Raw genomic sequence first — 10,496 nt, 5'->3', positions numbered from 1 at the left:
CACTAAGAAAGTTCACATCCAGATGATAAGTATCGACCTACTTACCATCACCTAAGTAAGAGATGACGTAACAATATGTCCTAAGCTTTGTCCATCTGCGCTTCCAGTGTCTAAGTCTGTAGTTACTGTCGGAATCAACATCAAGTGGAGTCTCTTTGTACATCACTGTTCATATTCTGACTTTGACAGCATAATGTGAACATAAAAACTACGTATCCAGAGACATATTAAGTCTCAACTTTATCTATGGTAACGAATGTATGCCAAAGCAATGAATTAATTGAGCAGGAGACCCGGATTCGTATCCCAGCCTTGGTATAAATTTTAATTAATTTCTTCGACCTATATTCATTGTAAATTGAAAAATTACGAAGCTTATTACGCCACTGGGGTGGAACTTTCATTAGCTACAGGTTCAGCCTCAGCCAACGTCCGACGTGTTTTTCCTCAGGTAGGGGAGTGTCATGGGACCGTTGCTGTTCACAATATACATAAATAACCTTGTGGATGACATCGGAAGTTCACTGAGGCTTTTTGCAGACGATGCTGTGGTGTATCGAGAGGTTGTAACAATGGAAAATTGTACTGAAATGCAGGAGGATCTGCAGCGAATTGACGCATGGCGCAGGGAATGGCAATTGAATCTCAATGTAGACAAGTGTAATGTGCCGCGAATACATAGAAAGATAGATCCCTTATCATTTAGCTACAAAATAGCAGGTCAGCAACTGGAAGCAGTTAATTCCATAAATTATCTGGGAGTACGCATTAGGAGTGATTTAAAATGGAATGATCATGTAAAGTTGATCGTCGGTAAAGCAGATGCCAGACTGAGATTCATTGGAAGAATCCTAAGGAAATGCAATCCGAAAACAAAGGAAGTAGGTTACAGTACGCTTGTTCGCCCACTGCTTGAATACTGCTCAGCGGTGTGGGATCCGTACCAGATAGGGTTGATAGAAGAGATAGAGAAGATCCAACGGAGAGCAGCGCGCTTCGTTACAGGATCATTTAGTAATCGCGAAAGCGTTACGGAGATGATAGATAAACTCCAGTGGAAGACTGCAGGAGAGACGCTCAGTAGCTCGGTAGGGGCTTTTGTTAAAGTTTCGAGAACATACCTTCACCGAAGAGTCCAGCAGTATATTGCTCCCTCCTACGTATATCTCGCGAAGAGACCATGAGGATAAAATCAGAGGGATTAGAGCCCACACAGAAGCATACAGACAATCCTTCTTTCCACGAACAATACGAGACTGGAATAGAAGGGAGAACCGATAGAGGTACTCAGGGTACCCTCCGCCACACACCGTCAGGTGGCTTGCGGAGTATGGATGTAGATGTAGATGTAGATGTAGTTACCTGCTACCCCTACTTGTGACACAATATGAGACGCTTCACTTTTGCTAATATCTACAGTTTTGATTTTACTTTGTGCTGTACTGGTGCATCCAGTGATAAACGTTTCGTTGCGCTGCTTGAAATAATTTTACGATGGTGCTAACTTCCTAAAAATGTGTTTTGCTGGATGGACTACATTTTCTCCTCCCTGGCTTCAGGGTTTGAGACGAGTACAGCCACAGTCGGGTGATGCTGAGGGAATTAGATTAGGAAATGAGACACTTAAAGTAGTAAAGGAGTTTTGCTATTTGGGGAGCAAAATAACTGACGATGGTCGAAGTAGAGAGGATATAAAATGTAGAATGGCAATGGCAAGGAAATTTTTCTGAAGAAGAGAAATTTGTTAACAACGAGTATAGATTTAAGTGTCAAGAAGTCGTTTCTGAAAGTATTTGTATAGAGTGTAGCCATGTATGGAAGTGAAACGTGGACGATAAATAGTTTGGACAAGAAGAGAATAGAAGCTTTCGAAATGTGGTGCTACAGAAGAATGCTGAAGATTAGATGGGTAGACCACATAACTAATGAGGAAATATTGAATAGGATTGGGGAGAAGAGAAGTTTGTGTCACAACTTGACCAGAAGAAGGGATCGGTTGGTAGGACATGTTCTGAGGCATCAATGGATCACCAATTTAGTATTGGAGGGCAGCGTGGAGGGTAAAAATCGTAGAGGGAGACCAAGAGATGAATACACTAAGCAGATTCAGAAGGATGTAGGTTGCAGTAGGTACTGGGAGATGAAGAGGCTTGCTCAGGATAGAGTAGCATGGAGAGCTGCATCAAACCAGTCTCAGGACTGAAGACCACAACAACAACAACACAGCCACTTGTTGCTAAGGAGTGTCAGTATCCAGCACAATGACTCTTACTTTTCGTTCTTTCCCTTCGTATCCTTGCGCCAAGACTCTACAACCCTTCAGACGCCTTCAGTTGGAAAGACCACATAGATAATATTGGGGGAGGAAGGCGAGCCAAAGGTTGCGTTTCATTGGCAGGACACTTAGAAGATGCAAAAAGTCCACTAAAGAGACAGCTTACACTACACTCGTTCGTCCTCTGTCAGAATATCAGAATATCCTTACCAGGTGGGATTGACGGAGGACATCGAAAGAGTGCAAAAAAAGGGCAGCTCGTTTTGTATTATCACGTAATAGGGGAGAGAGTGTGGCAGATATGATACCCGAGTTGGGATGGAAGTAATTAAAGCAAAGACGTTTTTCGTCGCGGCGAGATCTATTTACGAAATTTCAGTCACCAACTTTCTCTTCCGAATGCGAAAATATTTTGTTGAGCCCAACCTACATAGGTAGGAATGATCATCAAAATAAAATAAGAGAAATCAGAGCTCGAACAGGAAGGTTTAGTTGTTCGTTTTTCCCGCGCGCTGTTCGGGAGTGGAATGGTAGAGAGATATTATGATTGGGTTCGATGAACCCTCTGCCAAGCACTTAAATGTGAATTGCAGAGTGGTCATGTAAATGTAGATGTAGAAGTCACAATAAATTGCTTGGATTTAATTAATAACTAATTGATGAGGCCATATGATCTAAACAATCATGGACAATGCTATTGGATTAATACTGCTTTTAAAATAAAAATCTGTATTTTTGTTATGTGACTTTTTAAGTATACCATATAGCTAACAAACATTCTACGTTTACCAATAAAATCGTTTCAGATAAAAGCAGAAAAACTAAAACCTACGAAATTTCAGTTTAAAAGTGACCAGTCATGGGATTTGCGACCAAAACATGTATTGCACGATGGAATAGTAACACATCCTGAGAAATGTGCCCTTTGTTCTAGCATTAAAACGTTAGTAACAAATGAAACTGAGTTAGTAGTTATACTGATACTGCATGCATGACATTACAACTAGAAAATCAGAGAAGTTATAGTTTATACAGAACATTACTTAAAATCACTCTTCCTATGCACCATTCGTAAATGGGACAGAAAAGGGTGAAATACCAGTGATACCAGAAGCTCACTCTTCCACACAGTGTAAAATGCCATGCTGAGTATAGCTGTAGATGAATACTATGTTGATAATGATGTAATGTGTTTTATTTATTCTTACTGAATTCATATAAAACTATATAAACAAAGAATTGTGGACATTACATGAATATTTTTATAGATTTACAGTGCAAAAAATGATAAAATATCACATTAAGAAGGTGATTTCTGTAAAGAAATAATTACGTTTCAACAAGTGATTATGTCAGAAAATGTTCTTTAGATAAGTGTTTTTTTTTCAATTATATTGTGTGAAAAAAATTATTTGTGGTATTTCAAACACATCTTCTAATAAAAATACGTGTTTGAAATAAGAAAATTTGCATGTTTTTAAAATGAGGAAAATGTAGAAGTTGTAATAGCATTGTTCTGTAGACAGGCCTGTTAACAAATCCAGAAAGTTACACTGTGAAAGAGTCTCTTTATAAACGATCGGTAATATAAAAAGTCTACAAGCATGCATAGATTGCACACTTCAACTGAAGACAAAAATTAACAGAAAATATGATTATCATACTGTGAAAGTTTTATGTGCAGGATTTTACAATCACTGGAAGAGAAACTGCTGCTGCAGTTCAGTTAACATGTGTGAATTACTATTGTACAATTAACCACAGCAAATCAGAGAATGATATGTTACTGAAAATAGATGTCATACCCCCAAATATGCTAGCACATGAAAGAGTACCTACCTCATATGGTTTTCCATGTAGGGCTCTATACTGGTAAATTAGACAAAATATCGCAGAAGTTGTAATATGGTATATATTGTAAAACATTTTCAAGGCTTAAATCTGCAGTAGAAAACGAAATTTGTTTCTTACTACCACAGTGAATGAAATGCTTGGATGGCTACTTTATTTGACAGTAGGACAGCTTCAAAACCTGCAAGATATGGATTTCATCAGAGCAGTCGCCAAATCGATGATGTTAAATGAATTTTAATTCTATGCAATATGTCTCATTTGAAGATTTGATAACTGTGAAATTGTTCTGTAGGTCTGCTTTATTTGATAATATTCAGCATGCAGAATTTGTTAACTATTTTTCTTGTATTTTGCTGTTTTGATTACCAGAGAAGAAGACAGGATTTTTTGGGAAGTTATTTGGTAGGAAGTGTTATATGAGCTTATATACCTGAAGATTATTATTTGGAATTTTGGATACACAGACCATTTTATTGCTTAGCTTCTCTGTTCTTCTTATTCTACTTATTGTTATTATTATTATTATATAGTTGATGAGTTTTATTTTATATGAGCAGTCTGCCCATGTATAGGGGATTTCCAGGTACTTTTCAGAGGTAGGTGTTTAAGATGAAATCAGTATTATGAAATCTTACCAGTGTCTAGTGGGAATTGCTCTTCGCTTTGAATCAGGTGTCTTCAGACTTAAGAATGACTTTGACATTTCACACAAACGGTCAAGTTGAGATTAACTTCCACAATTTGAGGAATACATATGTCAGGAAGAAGACTGATCTAACAATTTGAGTTTGGTACAGAGCTTTATCTAGTCAAGGGGAGATACTACAAAAGATGCAAAAGTGTTTGTTGTTTAACATTGTGTGATAGAAATTTAAGAAGTCAAAAGCTGTAGTAAAAGTATAATTTTGAATAATAAATACCATTATGAAAATACTATACTAATTATAAGAGAAATAACGCTGGCTGTTATGGAAAGGTTGAAATGTTTCCAAAATACTAATGTAGTCGATGACTCACTCAGTTTCCTAAAACTGAGAGTAGGAGAAAATTTTAGCTTATTTATTATATTCTCAGATGAAGAAGAGTGTTGCCAATTTTCTATATCCTATTGTAGGCTTAAAATATGACAAACATGATGAAAGTGGTTTAATAAAGTTTGATGATGCTAAGTGAAAGCTAAAATAAGAGAAAGCTGAACTTAACAAAAAATTAATCTACCAATGTACAAATACTAGTAATGAAGAAAGCGTTACAGTAAAAAAGGAACAGTGCATAACAATATTCACTTATTAATTCTTTACTGGTGTAAAACCTAAGGTTAACTGTTTGCATTCTGTAGCAAATCGAATTACACATGCAAAGATTCCTTTGTTAGGCATAAAGCTGTATAATTGTGTTTATTTTTAGATTAAAAGGGATGAGGTAAGTTTTGAGATAGTAAGAACCTTAGTACACAGAAAATGGATCACAGAGATTAAGTATGGAATGGGAATATGCTACTCAAGGAAAATTTATCCATTACACATTTTGTATACATGTCAAAGTACTTAATACACACAGATTTTGTATGGAATGGGAATATGCTACTCAATGAAAATTTATCCATTACACATTTTGTATACATGTCAAAGTACTTAATACACAAAAATGAAGTTGTCGAAACTCCAGTTACCCTTAGTGACATACTAAACCACATAGCAAATGAATCACATTGTAATGATGTCAAAACCACAATATGGTTAACTATACAAGCACAGTTAAATTCAACACATAGTGTACAACATTAAAGCCTATTTGAGTTCTATGTTTCCTGTAAAAAGTATTCCATATTGACAGAAGAAATTTGAGAGATCTGCTCAGGTGATACAGGGTTTGCTTATTTATAAATCTTGAAGATTTCAAGCATAAGAAGGAATTATAAAATTTGCATCACCATCAAAATAGATGTACTAAATCAGATACGAAAAGCAACCGTTACCATAAATATGATTTCAGTACTTAATTTCTAACACACATGGATCACAATAATTGAATCTTGGTTAGAAACAATGTATTGCATTAGAAGTTCAGTCATGGTCTGAAAACATTTTTTGAGTAAAGTTATTAGAAGAACAATTAAAAATCTATCTAAAAGTTGATGTATCTTTAGTATACTACCAAACTAGTTCGAATATGTTAAGACAAGTCATTAGAAGGATAGATTTATGTCATTAATATAAAAAATTATCTATGTTAAGAAGGAAGTAGAATTAAATAGAAGCAGATCAACAGGCCACAAAATCCAATAAAGCCACTATTGGTAAGAATCAGTGATAGACGATTTTAACAACTTTAATTGATATTCCAGTCCATGTTTGTAGGAAAGATGCTTATTGCAAAGTGCAACATCGATGTGTGTGTTCATAAACATGCATGCCTCCTTGGTGTTGACAGAATAGTGTCACCTTAATTTGTTCACGAAATTTGATGAAAAGTATAACTGTTTAAAAGGCAATAGGAAACATATGTGTAATTACTGACTTGTTACATTGCTGTGAAAGTTATGTAATGTTGAATAGTGTCCTGAATTCATAATTATGAAGTATTTAGCAAATCAGTGTATTAGATGGTACCAAGCATAAGGTATTTCACTCAGAGATTAAGATGACAAAATAAGATAACCTAACAAGTATAATTATATAAAATAGCGAATTTTCGATAGATTCTTAAGCTGTCCAGTTCCAACATTTAAATAAGAATTTCCTGCAATGCAGAAAATCTATAGGAAGGTTTGGAAATTTATGAAACACTTGAATACAATAGTGCAAGTGGAAAAGACTCAATTACAGCAGTGTTACTGAAATAGTCAGAACTAAACATTATAAAAGATCCTCAGGTTATGTGGGTTATAAAAGATCCACATATTATGTGAGCATTCAGGAAACAGAAAGAATTTCGTAGGAGCATTAATCGACTCACTATATGAAAAGTGAGGTAAGCAAAATACCAGCTATCACAGATGAGTTTCATTTGCACCACTGGCATGGCAAATGCCATCAAAAATTTTCCAGGGAAAAGTTGATGAAAGTGTAGACAAAACTAAGGGATTACCAGCATAGTTTTCGAAATAGAAAATGCTGCACAAAACATATTTTTAGATTAAAGTCAAGCATTTGCCATGGAACACTGCCCAAGAAATCTATAACAGTATGACTGAATGATTTCAAGAAAATCTTTGACTCCATAGACAGAGAAATAATATGAAACATTATTAGAGAATTTGGTCTTAAAGCAAAATTAGTATTCATGAGACATCTATAATAGTAAGATATAATGATTTCAAGAAAGCTTTTGTCTCCATAGACAGAGAACAAAAAGAAAAACAGTTTGACAATTTCCTGTTAAAGCAACATTATGGAGAAAATTCATTAAAGTCTACAAATTATGATACTTAAACTAAAATTCGTTTGAGAATAGTCTAAGACTTCTGAAATAAAGACTGATGTAAGATGAGTGTACCACTTATCATCTTTGACTGCATTTCAGAAAGAAATGTAAAAATCTAGAATTTGGAGATAAAAAATCACAAAACAGTGTCTTTTGTTCTAGGAAAGAAGTCAAAATAAACTCTCTAACTTTTGCACATGATTTTATGATACTTTCAGTTGTGATGCATCCTCCAATTTTGGCAACATGTGGCCCTGCACACCACAAGAACTTTTCAATGAAGAGACTGATTCTGAATCGTTTTTCTATTTGTTTTGGTCTTCTGATGTCTTGCGAAAATTGGCAGTCAACCATAAAAATACTATTATATTTTTAATTTTAACTATGAATAAAAATATTTGTGTCATTTTTGACATAGTGCCACTGAGTTTCAATACATGTATTCCACCACTTTGGAAATGCATAGATACTGTGATAAAAGAATTATTTTGGTCATGTCACACACTATGGTTTTCATCTCTTCTTCACTTCTGAAATGCCTGCTTCGTTAAGTGCACCAAACAGGTGAATGTCACTAACAAAGAGGTATGGCTAATAAGGAGGATGTACCAGACATTCAGATTTAATTTCCTGAATAATGTCAATTATTTTACAGGCTGTATGCGGTCAGGCATTGTCATGCTGTAGCAGTACTCGCAAAGTCAGACGTCCTCATCATTTACTCCTGATTGCAGTTCAAAGTTGATTTTTCAGCATGTCTGAATAAGGAATGCTGGTTACAAGCACTCTCCTATCCATGTAATGCTCTAGAATTACTCCATTTGCATCCCAGAAGAGAATAACATGACTTTTCCAGCAGAAGGTTGAGTGCAGAATACTTTTGGCTTTGGTGAAAAGCTGTGATGCATGATCTTTTCGTTTCTGTTTGATGACAGTGAACCTCAAATCTCATCGCCTGTAACCATTTTTCCCAGAAGTGCATCACCTTTAACATGGAAACAATGCAAAATTTCTTCATAGTCATCAACATAACCTCACGAAACACTACTGCCACCGTCCAATAACATCACACAAAGTTTCGTAATTTCAGGTAACTTTCAAGGTTTTCATTTGAATCACCCTCATAGAATCTTCACAGGATGCCATACTTTACGTCACTAATGCCATTTCTAAATATTTCACTGTTGACATTTTTTGTGATCTTGGTACACACTGCAATTATGTGAACTAGATGAGGTCAAATGATGCTTGTCTTGTGATCTTATCTGTACAACAGAAGACAGAAGATCATAGTAATAGATCTCACCAATGGTAAAAAGCTAAAGTCAGAGTAGAATGTGTATAAGATATGATAACTCACAGTTAAAAACTTAGTTGCCTCTGTTATGGATCTGCATGTACAGTTTTAGTAGTTTTTCCACAATTGTAATATTTGTTTTTGTTTGTTTTACAGCCAAGAAAATAGATGAACAGGCTTTAATTTAATTCACAGTAAAAAGCAAGTTTTCAGGTTATGGAAAGTAATATAATGTCATTCCAAATAAATAACAATTTTTTACAGTTTCTAGAAAAGGTATGGATATTAAAAACCTTGAAAGAAACTCGACTTCAAAATTGTGTTACATCCAGATTGATAACAAAGTAAAATGAAACTGTCACATAACTCAGTACCTTAGAAAATCAGTGTGCCTTCTTTTGCACTTGGAAGCATTTCTCAGAACTTTGACTTGTAAACAAAAAAGGACCTTATTTTCCACACTTTCTTGGCAGTCTTCAAGAGGAATTGTATGGAATAACACATGAAAAACAATGAAATACTGACTCTTTTCTATGACATTAAACAAATTGGACTTTGTAGGGTAAAAGTGAATGGTGAACAGCCTTTACTAAGTTGTAATGTGTCTACATACTCAATTGTTTTTCGATTCTATTGTTAAGTAAATATTTAGGCTGATATAAATGTAATTTCGTAATGAACTGTAATATACTCATACATACATATCGAAAGACAATTTTTTACTGTTTGAAGTCTGATTATTAACTTAAGGGATTCATGTATTTAATTCATTATTATTATAAGGCTTGATGTTTGTTTTTTGTATTATTCACCATGTAACTCAAGGTTATCTTTCTGTGAAACTATATGTTTGGATTGGCTGTATGAGTGCAACTAAAGGCCAAAAAAAGTAAACGCGCACACAAATATGCACACACATACGCACACAAATTGAACTTCTCTTGTGCTGTAGACCACAGACTTGAGTCCTCTGTCCTTAACAGACAGCCTGGGTAATATGGGAAGAAACAGCAGTTACAGATATTGAAAGCTGTCATACTATTTCGATTAGGAAAATCATGTTATAATCTGTAAGCCAAGAAATTTCTTGTGAAATAAAGCTTTTTTCCGTTTTTGGGAAACAGTATTTCATAAACTTTCGTGTAGTTACAGACCTGTCAAATGTATATTGCAAGAAAAAAACCGTTAACACTGAAGCAAATGTCCACCCCGATAGCTGAGTGGTCAGCGTGATGGATTGCCGTCCTACAGGCCCTGGTTCGATACATTAATGGGTCGGAGATTTTCTCCGCTCAGGGACTGGGTGTTGTGTTGTCTTCATCATCATTTCATCCTCATCCGGCGCGCAGGTCGCCCAATGTGGCGTCGAATAGAATAAGACCTGCACCAAGGCGGCCGGACCTGCTCCGCAAGGGGCCTCTCGGCCAATGACGCCAAACGCTCATTTCATTTCCATGAAGCAAATGACCTCAACTGATGTTATATGAGCAAAGATAGGAGAGACATTGGTTAGTTATTAATACAGCATAAGCGACAATTTCAGTTGAAATGTCCTTCTAAAGCACTAAATAATTTTTAATCCTGTGAGCATAGAATGTTTTGAAACTATTTTAGTAGAATCATCAACAAAAGTATAACTTACGT

Source organism: Schistocerca americana, chromosome 1 (genome assembly GCF_021461395.2).
Source record: "Schistocerca americana isolate TAMUIC-IGC-003095 chromosome 1, iqSchAmer2.1, whole genome shotgun sequence".
Classification (NCBI taxonomy): domain Eukaryota; kingdom Metazoa; phylum Arthropoda; class Insecta; order Orthoptera; family Acrididae; genus Schistocerca; species Schistocerca americana.
The sequence above is the reverse complement of the archived record's forward strand: the minus strand, read 5'-3'. Positions refer to the sequence as shown.